The sequence below is a fragment of the Heliangelus exortis genome, chromosome 1, assembly GCF_036169615.1.
Source record: "Heliangelus exortis chromosome 1, bHelExo1.hap1, whole genome shotgun sequence".
In the NCBI taxonomy this organism is placed as follows: Eukaryota; Metazoa; Chordata; class Aves; order Apodiformes; family Trochilidae; genus Heliangelus; species Heliangelus exortis.
In genome coordinates, this window is record NC_092422.1 from 169,104,075 (window position 1) to 169,120,474 (window position 16,400).

The following is a 16,400-nucleotide window of genomic DNA, read 5'->3' on the forward strand; positions in this document are numbered from 1 at the left end:
GGAGATGGACTGATTGCAAGGGTCTGTGGTGATAGGATGAGGGGCAATGGTTTTAAACCAGAGAAGAGTAGATTGGATGTTAGGAAAGAGTTCTTTACCATGAGGGAAGTGGAAAAATGGAACAGATTGCCCAGGGAGGTGGTTGGGGCCTCATCCCTGGAGATATTCAAGTTGAGGCTTGACAAGGGTCTGAACAACCTGATGTATATTGAGGGTGTCCCTGCTTACTGTAGGGGGTTGGACTAGATGACCTTTAGAGGCTCCTTCCAACCCAAATTGTTCTACGATTCTGTGAATATTTTTCTTAAAATGACAGCTATAGGCCTCTGCTGAGAGAGACAAATACTGAGTAAGAGTCAAGAGCTTCCCAAAAAGTTTTGAAAAGAAAACCATAAAATGGATATGATAGACAACGAGTAAATCAACTGCATTTTAAAAAAGTCCACTAATTTTATGTGTTTTTTTTACAAAAAACTTTAGTAGTGGAATACAGAAAGGAGTCTGCTGTCCCAAGGCCCCAGGTCAGCACTCTAACTATAAAGACATCCTTCTTTACCTATCATTTGTGAGATAGGTAACAGAGATTAGGTTAAAGACCATTATTAAGAGCTCAAGAGTTAGACAATGCATGACCTAATGCCCATACAACTTTTAAGCAACAAGGCACAGCATGTGCTCTAGGATGCCATCTTTCATCACATGCTTATGTCCTTTTTTCCTCCATGATTCCTTTCTCAGTGCAAAAAGCTGACTGTACTCGATTATTGAGTAACAGCACACAATTTTATTTTCTCTCCATTGTTCAGTGTATGGGACAAGCTGTCTTTCTTCTTCACTGATGAAATTGTGCTGGAAAAGTAGAATTATTCACATCCTGAAGGGCTCTTTACAATGCCTTTCACTTCAGTGTGTATGTGCTTCACCATCATTTGTGACCTAGCTTCACAAAGTTCCTCTGAGACATGGACTTTGTATTTTTCCCATGTTTCAGATTTGGAAATGCAATGCAGGATGACTAATGTCAAGTCAGACAATGTATGCACACATAGGGCTGCAAAGTCTTTTGTTGTGCTTTAAGACCTTCAACAGAAAGTAATGTCTTCTCTGGATACTTTAGTGTGTGAACTCCAACCACTTTCTAATGAGAGGTTTGAAGTACTGTTGTTTCAAAGGGATGTCACAGCTGACCAGTGGTGAATTTTCATAGTGACAATAAAGGATAAGCTCCTGACAGAAGCCTTTTCCTTTTCTGAAGCTTTAGTTCCCAGCCCCCAAATGTTAGAATACACTACAACATTAAAAAAAAAAAAAAAAAAAAAAAAAAAAAAAAAAAAAGATGACGCGCAGTTTTAAGACAGGTAGAAATAAATTCTTTATCCCATACTTTGCGATTAAATCCAGCACAATTTTAACCAAAATATTCTTGGGGGGGGCAAGTAAAAATGCAAATAAGATGGAAAATTTAATTACAAGCAGAGAAATCTTGGAAGAGTTGTGAGAAGCTGAAAAACAAGGAATTACAACAGGACATGTGCAACCTCAGGAATAAGTTACTGACCTCACTGCAGACTCTGGGAGCATGCAAAGTCAAGATATAACAGTAAAAGGAGTATACTGTAAAACTGAAAATAATGAAGCCACAATAAGAACACCTAATAAAATAGTGTCTGGCAAGAAAAAAGGCATGGTTTACAGATAGTAATCCCAGAGAACCTTGTAGTATGCATTTCTCTGATTATTCCTGCTCCGGACTTGTGGCACCAAGGAAATATCCTTCTCTTGTTTCCCACTGCCAGCTTGCATGGAAAAAGAGCTTGTTGGTTATATAAAATAGAGGTTATCAGCAATATTGCTAATTAATGGTGTAGTTGCCAACTAAAAAGTTAAACTCTGACAAATATGACCTAATGTTAGACAAAAATGATTCATCAATCACAGTTAAAAAAAATACACAGCAGCCAGTATTTTCTTTGGACTGGTAGTAGAACTTACTGGCATTTAGTTTAATTAAAGGCTAGTAAGCAAATTAAAATGTTTTTTGGGGTTTATTGCCTCCTCATCTACAGAGAAAGGATGAAAGTGTTTTTAAAATGGCCCAGCTTTGAACTGAAGACATTTCTGTTTGTATTTTTAAAGAGGAAGAGTTTAGTGGGAGCCCAAGGATCTACAGGCAAAATCAGGTTCAGCATAGAGAGATCTCAGGCTTTTGGACATCCTCTGATGGACACTTGCTGTTGCTGGCACTGATCTGGGTACTGCAAGCTGTGCTGCTGGGTATCTGGGGCTGTGACATACAGAGCTACTACTTCCTACTCCCACTGTGTCCTGTGAACTTTAAAACTCTTGTGATAATGTGGAGCTTGTTTGGCCTCTTCCCTTCAAATGGATCAGAGGCAAGTACAGATAATTTCTTTAATTTATTAAGTGCAGATTTTTTTTGAATGATGGCTTGTAGCACATGGGAATTGAAGACTGCAAAGATTAATAAGGAACTTTAACAGCAACCCAAAATGAGACATTCAGAAGATTGTGTTCTCAGGCTTAAATGCAATGAATAAAGAGGAAAAAAAATCTTTTATGAGAGACATCACTTTACAGATTTAATGAAATTATATCAATGTTTTTACCATTCTTTTTCCAAAAAATAGAGTTTAATGGTGAGGGTGAACCAAACATTTTTCTGAATGCCAATTTCCCACATGTCATAAAAGATAATGGACTGAAATTTCTTTAAATGCTATCAAACAAATGTTACTCATCTGTTTTAGTGCAGACTCAGTAAATCAAGGATATATTTCACAGTAATATTTATGCAGCAAAACATTACTCATTGACATAAAGAACTAAAGTTCCATTTTTGCTCTGTAATTTATCATTAGACTCACTGGCTTCACATACCATCCTGGCAAGATAAGGAATTCGATGAATAAAAAAATGTTACTTATAAAAAGGAAAATCAAAATCTGAATGTTAAATACATTGCACTGCACTATGATGGAGCTTTAATATTGGCAAAAGAGAACAGCACTATAAAATCAGAACATGCTCTATGAAAAGAACGTGGCTGGAAGTAGTAGTGATAATTGGTGCTGAACCTTTCTTGAACCTTTTGACTTCAGTGGCCTTTGGATGAGGCCCAGAAACAAAACCCCACATTTTTATATGGCAGGCAGATTTGATAAGGGCACAGTCTGAACCAGAAACAAAGTGGTTGTGGGGAGCTATGTAGATTGGACCATGAAGCAGAAATAAATAGTATTCATACAGTCAAAGGAACAAATAGAGCAATTGTATTCACTCACATTAAACCCAGATTACTGATTTCCATTTAAGGAAATTTGAACTAGAAAAAAATAGGAATCAGAACACAAAAAAATCTTAAAGATCTGGGTTATACATCTAAGATAAGCCCTGCAGGCAACAATACATCTATTATGCTTGGCATTAGCCCAGTGCTTTGTATTACAGTTGAGTTTCAGTAATCACAAATCCCCAAGGGTTTATAACTTCTCCTTTCCTGGGATGACCTGGCCAGATCCCCAGTATGCTTCTAGCAAAGCCCATGAATTGTCACATGCAAAATCTCTTCATGTCTCCTCATAAGCATGGGGCAGAGCTGCAATTTCCAGCAATGTAGGACTGGGTCTCTGGTGAAAGAGGTTTCCCTTGTTCCTAAAGAAACAGTGAAAGGCTTCTGCTAAGGTGGCTACTCACCAGCAAAAAGGGCACAGCTGTGCGTAAGCTCTAAATGCAAGTGCAAAGCTGCAGTGCCAAATCTCTTCATACTCCTGTAGGTATTAAAGCTCTTTAGGTGCCTTGCATTTTTAGGTTTTTTCCCCCTATCATTTGAATAAAACAGACTCAGCCAAGCTTGTGATTTAACAAGCAGGGACAGCTTCTCTTGTGCTGGCTGTAGTGTTTCCTACTCTTGAGGCTTTCCTTCTTCCTTTCATGGAGATCCTTTCTGTTCTGCACAGCAGAGACCTAGGTAGGAGGATGTGAGAGCACATCTCACCTTGTGTTGTACTGACCTATGGAGCATTTCCTCTTTCTTTGGTCCTGCTCCACATATTGCTGCATTTGCTATAGTTGCTACATACTAGAGCAGATCCTGGACTAGGGTCAAAGGAGAGGAGAAGAGGAGACAAGAGGAAAGGAGATCTGCAAAAATATTACTTTATAGATTCTGCAAAAATACACTTTATAGCAGATACCCAACCCATTTTTCTCTAGTGTCATGAACAACTGTGTTGTCACGATGCTTTGGCCAGCACACTGATTTCTTGAAAGAAGTCCTTTCTCGGAAGAAAGTCCTGCTCCCCAACCTACTGCATGTAAGGAACTTTTTCTGAAGATCATGAAAGATGATTTACATGTCTTTAGAAACAAATATTTATGGCTAAGCCCAGAAATGAAATTTTGTCTGTAGCCTTTCTTCTTCACATTTCTGCAATGATGTGCCTTTTGCCTCGCCCTCTATAGACAGCACATCATTTATGATGAGCAAGCAAGCTGCTTTCACAGGCAAGAAGGGAACAGTGACTGGTTTTGCACACAGCAAAAAATTATCAAGCTAGCATGACTGAACTGCCATAATATTCTATGTATTATACATTGACCTGCTTTAACTGAGAGACAAAGTCTAATCAAGGTTTAAATATTTGCACAGAAACAACCCTGAGCTGAAAGAAGGCAAGAGTGTACCAAAATTTAGAGCAGCATCTATGAGAAAAATTCTGCTTGTAAAAACAATGTTTGCACAAATATCTAGAAACCAAATACTACAATAATTATGAAACTTTGTTCAAAGCATTGCTGATATTACAGAAATTGTAGCTGGGAACACACACTGGGCATTAATCCACGCCTAGCTGACTTTCTCAGCCCAGGAATACCATAAATTATGTTTTAGATAAACTTGCAGTCACTTTAAGACAAACTGGTATTAAAAAAATCTAAATTTAATTGCCACAGAAAAAAAATTGACGTACACTGGATCAAAGGATTGTGTTGCCCCGTTACTGATATGCAGTCTCATCTTTCATATTTAGGTATCTATGTTTTCAACCAGCAGTCAACTCAACACCTGTCTACAATTGCAGTTCCTATCTTTCATAATCACTGCCTTGGAAGCCCTCATGACAGGTTCCACCCTGACACAAGGCTAAAAGAAATACTCCAGAGATCTCTGAGGAAATGTTGCACCTTTGTCAGTATGGTTGACAGCTGAAAGCAGGTATGGAGGGTGGAAAAGAAAATTTCAGGCTTTTTCTCCCATTCAGTATGCCACCTTTTGGGTGGGTTTGGTTATAGATACATTGAAATGTAGAACCAGCACTACATTTCATCTTTCACTGGATTTATGAGGCCTGAATTAGATCTACCCTGTTTTCTGTGTTGGTCAGTCATGGGTCTGACTGTCCATGATGGGTCTCAGTTTGGTAAGAACAGGTTTTGCATTATTTCGGAAAGAAAAAATGAAGCTCTGAAAACCTTTGAGGACAAAGCTTTGCTGATCAATTAAATGCTGATAATTAAAGCTGCTGATGGAAATATTTTTATTTGTTAGCTAAAACTAAATTTGAAGTGTCCTGTTTTGTTATTCCAGACCCTTGGATGCACAACATTCGATTTATTTTTTTTACTGGAGAAGGAAAGGGTCATGTTCACAGCAGTATAATTATTTAGAATGAGGATTCAAAATTGTGTAAGATCATTCTTGCTATTAAATCAGAAATCATTTGACCAAGGTTGTAATTTTAGAAACAATTACATAAATGTTGAGCAAGCAATAAAATGTCCTTCTATGGCATTTAGCCATCAGACAAAGGCCTGGCACACACTTAGATGACACCTTTTCACTCTGCTACCGTGTTGTGCAATGGTTTCCACATGCAGACTGGGGACTGAGAGGGGGATGACAGACTGCTTTATCTCCTTGACTTAAGGAAAACAGAAACCAGTGTATTCAAAGACAGAGGAAAGAAGGAGAAAGAAAAATCTGTTTGAAAACCACCAACGATACTATGAAATATCAAGTTCTAATTCACATGACTCATCCTAATTACTCTCTCCAGGCTGGCCAGATGACAAAGCATGTTATAATTATGTGGCTCTGATGGAAATGCTCTGAAAGCCAATGTGACTAGCCCAATGGACTCCACTAAAACCCACCAAGGGCACCAGACCTCACAACCAAAGACCATAGGTTGATATTACAAATGGCAAGGCTGTAGTCCAGTGAAAACATGGTGCTACTTGCAAATTGTTTCTCTCTAAAATGATTGCTCTGCTGAATGCTTGAGGAGAATGACATCAGTTAGTGGTCACCCGTGACAGTTTTATCCCTTCAGCCATTTCCTTTTTCTTCAGCTATAACAAAAAATGTTTTCTTTCCTTCCATGAAACTCGAAATGAAATGAATAGACAGGGGAAAGCTTTTCAAAAAAGAGAGCTCTCAGTCCTTGAGTAAACCAGAAAGTTCCTCGAAGGACATAGTCATAGCAGGATTATTGTTCTCCACATGGGTTTTCAGCAAAATAATTTCCCCCCTGCATATGAAATAATTTGGTCAAATGAGGACAAAAGGAGAGCACATACCCCTGGTTTCACTGGCTGGACTAGATCAGCCTTCTTGATAGTTTGTGCTTTTGCTCTCTGTACCATGCTAATGTGTGTGTGTAAAAATGTCTTCTCCATAAACAAAAATTTATTTTGAAAGGTCAGTTCTCAATGCAATGCAAGACCACCTAGAGAGACTTCAAAAGGCCAGGTAAAAAAGCTTTTCCATTCCTCCTTTGCTGGTGAGGAACTCTGATCTAACATTTCCTCTCTGCCCCAGAAGGAAGTAGGAACAGGGGTTTATAAAACAGCAAAGACTCTTGTGGGAAAGAGAGGGAAGTCCCACCCAACCATTGCCTTGAGCTGCTTCCACTCTAGAGCTCACTGCTTAGAAATTCAAACTTCTTTCCTCCCCCCTCCTTGCCCCCACACACTACTATGTAAGGAAACAGAGTAAGAGATCCTTCATGGAGCTCTCAGACCACAAGACAGCAAGAAAAAAACAGATGAAAAGAACTGATGTGCAAGCTTTGTCTTTAACCTTTAGAAAGATTATATGGTCACATCCACTGATGAAAATAATTCATCAGTTTTCTGTCTATTTTCAAATCATGCCCTTTACCTCATTTTTTCAGATTAGATCATCACCTGGCAAAGGAAGCCATCAGAAACTCACCCTGCCATCAGGATTTCCCAAAGAACTCAAGAAAGTTCCAATATCAATCTTAATTTTATTTTTATTTCTTTCATTTTTCACCTTGGAATGATTTGAAAAAGACTTCTTGGAGAGCTTAGATGTTTCCAGAAATTCAGTTAGAGTGCCCAACCTGCTACATCTATTGGTCTGCCTGCCCACAACCTACAGCTCCTTGGTCTACTTTGTGAGATCTATCAGGTATTGAAATCAACATATGGACTTATTTTTGGCAGTGGATTAGGACAACTAATGGCTTAGTGTATCAAATGTGTGAGATTAATAAGGAAGAGTGTCAGTACAAAACTGGTCTGTGTTTTCCTGAAATCACTGAGAATCTATTACCCAAATATAGTTTACGCAGGTTCATGACTAGTGAGTGATTCTGGGTAATATTTTCTCCTTTGTTTTTTAATCTGGGGAGACTGCTTGCATTTTTGACATTTCTAGGGTTATTATCACTGGCAGTTTACCAGGATGCTTTCAGAGGCTGAAGAAGAAATCTTGCGTTCAAAACAATGCATCTTTTGGCTGGACTTTATTGTAATCAACATTGCAATGCCACTACTTGGGTTTTTTCTGAACTCGTCAGTAGGGAGCTGTTGAAAATCTCCTGATGTTTCTCCTTCGCCTCCTGACATTAATCATGGTTAATTAAGTGACAATAAAGATCAGGTTAATGCAAACAGCATTAATTCTTGTCATCTCCCAGTTCTCAGGAGTATTCACATTGGACAAGCAGAGAGGAACAACACTGAAAATGGATCTTGGAAAAAACATTCCATTAACATCAGCATTGGAGGTCTTGTCAGAGATCTATTATAATGTATGCCCCCTTTTTTTCCAATAACTGCATGAGGGCAAATCCCAGTGTCTGCTCAGATTTAGATGTGGGACTGAGGACTATTTTTACAAGCATTGGGATAAAAGCTTTTGTATCCTTGCTGCTGAATATATGCCTGGCAGTGTCAGGCAGCAAATGTGACAGCTTCATTTTTCTAGAGACTTTTATCAGAAAAACTAAAGTCTTTCTTCACACTGCTCAGATTCAGGAAACTAAATCAAACAGGGGGTTTAGGAGCAAGCAATATTTCCTGGGTGAATAAAAAATTCAGAAAGAAAGGCTTAAGTAAACAGTTCCTTTTTTTATTTTGTGGGAGCTGGGGAAGAATAATAATTTAAAAGACACCTTAGAAAATCTGTTTGCCTATCACTAGATGACATTACTGCTGTTCCTAGGTGTGTTTAGTCCTGAAATGCCTCTTTCAGCTGAGTGAGGCAATAGCTAGCTGCTACCTGATTATACACCACTCACAGCTAACTGCCAAGGCTTGGAGGATTAGCAAGTAGATCTCTTTCTGGAAGGGTATGAAATATATGAGGTCTGTTACCTCTTTCAGCTAAAGCATTCACAGCTCTGTTTCTATACACAAGACCCACTCATGAGCTCCATCTTTACACAAATATGCTTTCCATGGCTTCAGCTCATCCCAGCCAATTGCCACCCCCAATCCAGTGCTCTGCAGCTGCTTCATCAGCTGCTACCCATCCCTGCAGCACTACTGCCACTGTCACTACTCTGAAGATTGCTCCTGCTCCATCCCCACCACAGCTGCCCATGGTTCCCCATCCCATGGCATTGTCCCTCTGTGACCCTCACAGCATTTCTTCAGCCCTTCTGCCTGCTAGGGAAGAGCTATGGCCTGCAGCACTGTCCCCTTCCACAGGACCTGGGACTGGAGTCGACTTTTTTTACAGTAAAAAAAGGTCACCTCTGCATGTGGAACTTTGGGGTGATGTCCCTCACTCAGAGGTTGTGCATTATAGTTTTGTGTTCAGTAAGTGAAAAGTTCATTTGTAGTAAAAAGATACACACTCAAGACTTGAACTATCTGGTCACCTCCCTTGCTCTCCAACAAGTCCTGGGAAAGAGTTCCTGTACATGACACAAATCACTTCAACAGGGAAATTTCAAGTCCTTTTCAGATTTGATATGTAATACCAGATGATCAGGAGCAGAGTGTCAGTATCTGCTTTGTAGCCTTGTGGATGACTTGTATTGGAAGAAAAGTATCTCCAAAATGAAGTTATGGAAGAACATTTACAACAAAGAAATGGTACCCACTACATTCTAAGTTTCTCATAGTAATAATTTTAATAAATCTTTTAATTTGGGCACTCTTTTACATACTGTGCTGTAAACATAAGTGCTGGCAGGTAGAAAAGCAGGCTTGTGTTGCAGTCACAGGAAGAGAATCTGAATTATTTACCAGGGGAAAATTTTTCAGTCTGGGAACCATAGTCAAATGAGGAAAATTAAAAATCTCAGCTACAGCACAGTGCAAAGGCTATAAACCTAAGATGCCCCATTCTGATTTTTTATGTGACTAAAGGACATCTGTATTCAGCAGATCACAAAAATAATTCATATACAAGTGGATGTAGGTGTACTATGTCTCCTTGAGCATTAATATATACTAAATATATGATTTAACCCAGAAATTTAATTTACTTTCTGAATTATTTATCACTGCCTTAATTTTAGTGCACACTGGCTTTCATGCTTCTGCTTCCATGCTATATTACTGCAGTTCTATCATCTTTATTTTTGAGCAGTACAAACCTGCAGGGTGTAATGACTCAGCTGCTTTGCTCCTCTTCTTGCTGTGCACAGCAAATATATCTAATAACAATGATGAAGGGTAGAAGAAAGGAGGAAACCAGACAAAGTGCATGCTTCTTTCTAAGTCCATATGTGATACACCTGGATAATAGATACAGAGATACCTATGCTCTTCACCTCTGCCCACTTAAGGAATTTGATTTAAAGATGCATTAGTGCATCAGAGGAATGAAATAATACTGCTACTAATAATGCATTCTTGTCTTGTTATTGCAGTGATACTTAAGGAAAAAAGACGACTTTACATTCATTCTGTAAAACATTTACCATAAGGACAATTCTCCTCTACCTCCTCAGTTTATTGCTGAGTTTGCTGCTCCAGAAAAACACTTTTTGCTAGAAAATAACCTTGGCCCTCATGTTCAGCTCCCAGAATGGGGGCCTGATCTCTCCTGCACCTTTGGCTACAGAAGGAGGTGTGATTGCCCAGCTTTCAGAACCCTTGTTTCTGAGAGAGGTCCCTATGTCCATACCTGTATTCATGTGCTACAGCTTTCTCATGGGAAGCAACTAAGTGAATGAAATTTGTTTCCCCATTTCTAATATGGCACAGCAGCTCTGAACTCACTTTTGGTAATATTTGCTCTAGCAGATGCACTGAGTGCTTGAAGAAATCAAAAATTGCCAAGCATCTGTCTCTTCATTGAAATGACATGAGTAGGAACCACTTAGCAGGGAGAAAATCACTGCAAAATTAGGAAAAAAAGTTCATTTCTGTTTGTTTTTTACAGTCTAAGACACTAGACCTGAGGTGAAGATCACAACACTGGCTGCACTCCTTGAAAAACCTGATCAAGAAGTGGGCAAATTATTCCAGACATCCCCCAGAATTATTTGCATAAAGGCAACACCATCTCACCCAGTAAAAGCTATTTTTCATCTGTGAAAAGTCAAAGGAAGAATTTAAGAAAGGTTTAAAATTTGCATAATTTCCTTCCTTGTGTTCTCATATATGCATTCAGCCAAGCTCATTAGTGCTTATGAGGTAGCTCTGCTTTAAAAATATTACCAAAAAAGTATATTATGACTCCTATCTGTTAAATAAAGAGGTGACACTTGGGAGCAATCTGCATTGAATGATAAATAGAGCTCATTTGAACAACATGCACTTGAATACAGTTAATGTAATGCTATTAACCTTGAAATCAAGAATGTAGGTTACTTTAATAGAAGAGTGACTGTATTTTGGAAATCAAGAACCAAGTCAAGGATTTAGGGGTCATCATTAGCAAGCATTCCTAATCAGGCATTCCTAATGTGAGGTTGATCCTGATTCCATTACTGCATTTTTGCAGAATGTGAAATGAACTGTTTACATTACCAAGGTCTAACTAAGTAGTAACTCCAACAGGAAGGCAGAAATGTGTAAGAATCTTTAAAAATAATAAATTTCTCTAAGCCATCATAATTTTTAGCCATGGCTTGGCCCCCCAGAATCATGCAATTTGCATTAAAAGGAAAGAAGCCCTCAACCAGATATTGCTGTCTAGTTCAGATTGCTAGGGAAAAGAAATACCTGAAAACATGAACCCTGTTATTTTTTTAATTAAATCTCATCATGCTTAGACCTGCCAAGCTGCATATACACCAAATAAAGACAAGAGAACCATTTTCTTTTTAAATATTGAGTAGCTAAAATTCAGGACACTTTCAATAATGAAGTAAGATACTAATTTTATCACCAAGAGTGTTTCAGTCTTCAGTCTGAGCTGGAGGAATAAGGACAAGTGCAGGAAAGGTACATTGAAGAGGTTTGGCTTATGCATGTGTACAGTGAGTAAACTGGAATAGTCCTAATGCTAAAATCTATACTTTTAAAACTCTCCTTGTTTGGTTTCTTGGCTCCATTGAGTGGGATAATAGAAGCTCATCATCTGTGTTGACTGGTAATGAGCAGCTATTGGCAGATATCAGCTCTGGCTACGATTGTGCCTCTCTCCCAACACCTGTAACTTGAAAAGTCCTGCAAAGGTTCCTAACAGGTTTACTTCTGGCATGGAACAGGACTTGGTTTCACCACAATTTACTCCTTCAGCTGCTGAAAGTGGGTGCAAATGTCCTTTCACAATGTAAGTGTACCAGGAATTTAACTTGTCTGTGGGAAACATATTCCTACAGGAGTTTTGGTTTTTTATAGGTAAAACTCTGGGTGACCAGAGGTGGACTTTTCCCTACCAGCTTTTCCTCCACTCAGTTCATGTCCTTCCAACCATGAGCCCTGGCTCTTCCTGGACATCACAGCACCTCTCTGCACTCTCCCATGGGGGCACTGTGCCACCTTTGCACCTCTCTCCCAATGTAACAGAGGAACTCTGACCCTGTGGTGCTAAAAGAGGAACCCTGGAGGCTCAGCCCCTGGCACACTGTAGTTGTGACCACAAAAGAAGGACCCCTCCTGTACTCCATATGTCCTTCACGTCCTCCAGGAGATCCTCTTGACAATTCCCTATATTTTCCAGGGTGATAACTACAGCCTACTGCTTCCTCTTTCCTCCAAAACAATTCGAGTTTTTATTTGTTTTGTTTTGTTGTTGTTGTTGGGATTTTTTTTGTTTGTTGGGATTTTTTTTGTTTGTTTTGTCTTGTTTTGTTTTGTGTTGTGGTTTTTGATGGTTTTGGTTTTGGTTTGGTTTTGGTTTGCTTTGTTTGTCTCCAGAGAGATGCCTTTGCAAGGCTTACATTTTTCCTGGCATCCCACTGTTTTGAACAAAAGGTTTTTTTTTCCCCTGGCAGTCCTTCCCAGCACTTTTCTGCCTTTAACTTTCTGCTTCTTTGCCAGGATAGCTTGCAGGAATGGGGCCTATATGAGGATATAATCGCTTGGGAAAGGAATGTAATTAAAAGCAACATATAAAAAAAAATTCTTCTGAGGACTCTCAGCTGGCACAATATGAATCTTGCTGAGAATATTTAATTGTTCATCTTATTAAGTGCAGACAGGTTGGTTTTAATCAAAACAAACATGGCAATTAAAATTTAAAAACCCCTATATCAATACAACATTATAACTGCATAGTTAAAAATGTAAACATGTAGGAGACATAAACATTCAGGCTTTCAAAAAATGGAAGAAACTTACAGATTAACCAGATAATTAAGAAAAAAGTCCTAAAGTTTTATACTGACTACAATACAAGGAACCAGATGTAACCGCAGCTACCCTAATTATTAATATTTTTTTTAATTCCTATTTTTCAGTTAAATCTGCAGCAGAACATATTGCATTTGGTGATATCAGAGGGCATATTATAAGAAACACTTCACAGCTGAATTTATATTTGTTATATTTTCTTTCCTACACATTCTCTCTGCTCATTGTATAATTTTTAAACTTTTAACACACTGACATAATGTAAGGTTTAATTCCTTCTTAATTTCTTTTTAGTATATGCACTTGTTTTGCTATTCAATGGAGATGTTTGATAGAAATACTGATAAACATTAGATAGACTTGCGTGAGATAATGCACAAACTGACAGAAAAATTGAAAGCTTTCTTTTTTTTTATAACGAAGCAAAAAAGGTCCAGGCTTCTTATGAAAGGCAGTACTTAGGTTTACTTAGTCCCTCTTCTGTGGGCATTAACCAACTCACCTATTCTTAGAATCATTCTGGTTGGAAAAGACCTTTAAGGTCATCGAGTCCAACTCAGCACTGCCAAGTCCACCTTACCTGAGAGAAGTAAGAAACATTTAGCCCTGTCTTGGAAATGTGAAACCTAAGTAGGGAGAGTAAATGACTGCCATAAAACCAAAAAAGGAAATTCCTTCAGAGCTACTACCAGATGTTAGGAACTATGGATTTCTCACCACCTCCTCAAAACTATGGACAAAATTACTCCATCCACTCCAAAACAAATGCTTAATATCTCATTCTGTAATCAGGAGTATCATTAAAAGGTCTATTTTCCCCAAAGCTGACCAGTTCCTCTTTTAGCAGCCATCCCTTAACTACTGTCTTTATTCCCATTCCACCCTTATTGCCTGACGCGGGAGCTGAAACACTGCCTAAGCCAAGTCTCAGCACAAAGTAATTTTTCTCTTGTGTCAATACCATGTAGGGGAGGAAGGAAGAGGGGGTGCTTGGATGACAATGTTGACACTCGAGCTACTGTGGAGAATCACAAACAGGATGCTCTAATAAATAATCCCTGCTGACAGGTTAGAAATCAAAGCTCATTAGCACTGAAGAGGGAAGACAAGCATTTTAATGCCTCTGGATTCCATCCAGTGCAATTAACACCACATACAGCATATTGTTCACCTAAAGCCATAAATCACAGTTACAAGTGTCATATTATACAGGGATCCTGAAACCATAAGAATGAAAATAAGGAATGGCTTAGAAAAAAAATAGGGGATATCACATTTTTTCATATGACCAATTGGATAGTAAACCTAGAGCTGAAAATACTTTAAATGTCTTTCAAGATGGATGTTCCTCATAAATATGTCTGAAGGAGTCCATTTACCTGAATAAAATACATTGCTGTAATGCCTGTGAGCCCATCCCTACCAGAGCAAGTAATCAAGAGTAAGACAGTGGTATTTCTGAAGTGAGTATAAAAGCTAATGTGCATTAGTCTGTACAGGGCTTGGTATAACTTTTGGTAGGACTCCTACTAGAGTGTTTAAGGAGGAAAACAGTGACCCTCAAGTTCAAAAGATGTCAGAGCTAGATCTGAAGCTGAACATGCCATTCGACTGCAGATTAAATAAACCAGTGATTATTTCAGAGTATTTTTATTTCCAGGTGTGTTGGACCCCAGGAGGGGGACTTCTTAGATTGCTCCTATTTCAAGCTCAATATCATACCCACTGAGTTTTGTGGATTTTTTATTCTAACCACTGAGGCACTGCTGGAGGAGCCAGACCTCTTTACAGGTCCTGTGCCCTGCCTGACATCTTTCCATGCAGACTGTCATCTTTCACTAGTAAATAATGCAAAGCACATAACACATTGCACCGATATACTTAATTATACCTCTTTTAAAGCTCTCTTCCTTCCTGCTTAGGGCATTAGGCACACACACCATCCAGCTGAGAGAGCCAGGAATTTGAGACAGAATCTACAGATACTCAGATGCTGGAAAAGGACAATGTAATACTGATAAACTCTGCAACCTAAATGCTGAACCACATCTTTCCAGATCGTATCATCAGTGAAGCAGCACATAGCACAGTTGCTGGAGTGCCTGCGATAGCACCAGGGAGGCACAGAACACCCCAAAAGCCACCACGGTGCTCAAGCACACATTTCCTCACCCAGAAAGCATCATGAACCTGCAGCCTCTGTCTGCTCAGCCCTGTCTGAAGCCCATGCCAGCCCTGCAGAAGGTGATGTGCTGCAAAACGTTACTTCTGTTGCCCAAGCCCATCACTCCACTCCTGCCTCTCCCTCTGCCCCAGCAAGGAGAAAAGCAGGATGGCAGCTTCAGAGTGGGGACCCATGGGTCCCCCATGAGCTATGTCACTCACTCCAAAAAGGCTTCTGGTAGCCCATTTGCAAGCAGAGATCAGAAACTATTCAGAGGTCACCCCAGGGTAGAGCAGCTTTTCCCAAGGGACAAAAAAGACAGCAGATTCAGAGCCAACCCTTGTGACCCCTCTCCCTGCCACACTCACCTCTGTCCTGGCCTGGCCTCTCTATCGAACCCAACTCAGGCGAATCCGCTTCCCAGGAGGGATCGTGCAGCTCTGCAGGAGCTTTCTGGTTGCATGGAAAATTTCTCAATGATCTGGGCTTGGCTGGGTGTGGAGGAGAGCCCAGGTCTCTCTCGGGGAGCTCCTTGACACAGTAGGAAGCAGGCTTGGCACTGGCCACGGGCGATGAGCGGCTCTTTCCACGGTGTAATTACAACATGGAGCTGTGGGCCAGGAGGAGCGGGGTCCCACTGCCAGTTCCCTCACACGCACCTCCTGCAGAAGGGAACCATGGAATCCTGGCTGCTGCCAGCTGGGATCCTGCCTGCTCCTCAATGTTGGATGGAGACTCCACAGAGAGAAGTCCCATGGTCTGCCCCTTGTCTGGATGGGACACTGGGCTGCCCCCCACCAGGGGCCCCAGCTATTCGGTCAGGCTCCATTTTGCCTGCTCTTTTCCTGCCCTATGACCCTCACTTTCCTGCGAGCAGGGGCTGGTGTTAGGTGGGAGGACAGGGCCACATCCCCTCAGGAATTATAACTTTTTTGGGAGTATCCAGGTGATTTTTTAAAGGAAGGCTGTAGCTCAGCTCTCATTTGAGGAGCAAGCTGCTACCACTATGATGGAGGCAGCCTCTGCACTTCTGCCCCTGTAGAAGACAATTACTCTTGTCATGAACATGAAGGTCTCTGGACAAAGACCTGAAGAGGGCCCCAAAAAAAGGGCAGCAGGGCCAAAGTTGTGTCACTTCAGTTGTGTCCCTATGCCTACCATGTCCTAATGGTTTGCCCTGTTCCAATCCCTGCTTGACATGTAAAAA

At 40.0% G+C, this 16,400-nt stretch overlaps 1 protein-coding gene across 1 annotated transcript in view; it reads right to left on the reverse strand.

Moving 5' to 3' along the window:
- Positions 1–15,658, reverse strand: part of PDZRN4 (PDZ domain containing ring finger 4) — a 273,218-nt gene extending 257,560 nt beyond the window's left edge. The window contains exon 1 of the mRNA XM_071733598.1: positions 15,562–15,658. The gene's annotated coding sequence lies outside the window, so the exon portion shown is untranslated. The remainder of the gene's footprint in view (positions 1–15,561) is intronic.
- Between the last annotated feature and the right edge of the window lie 742 nt (positions 15,659–16,400).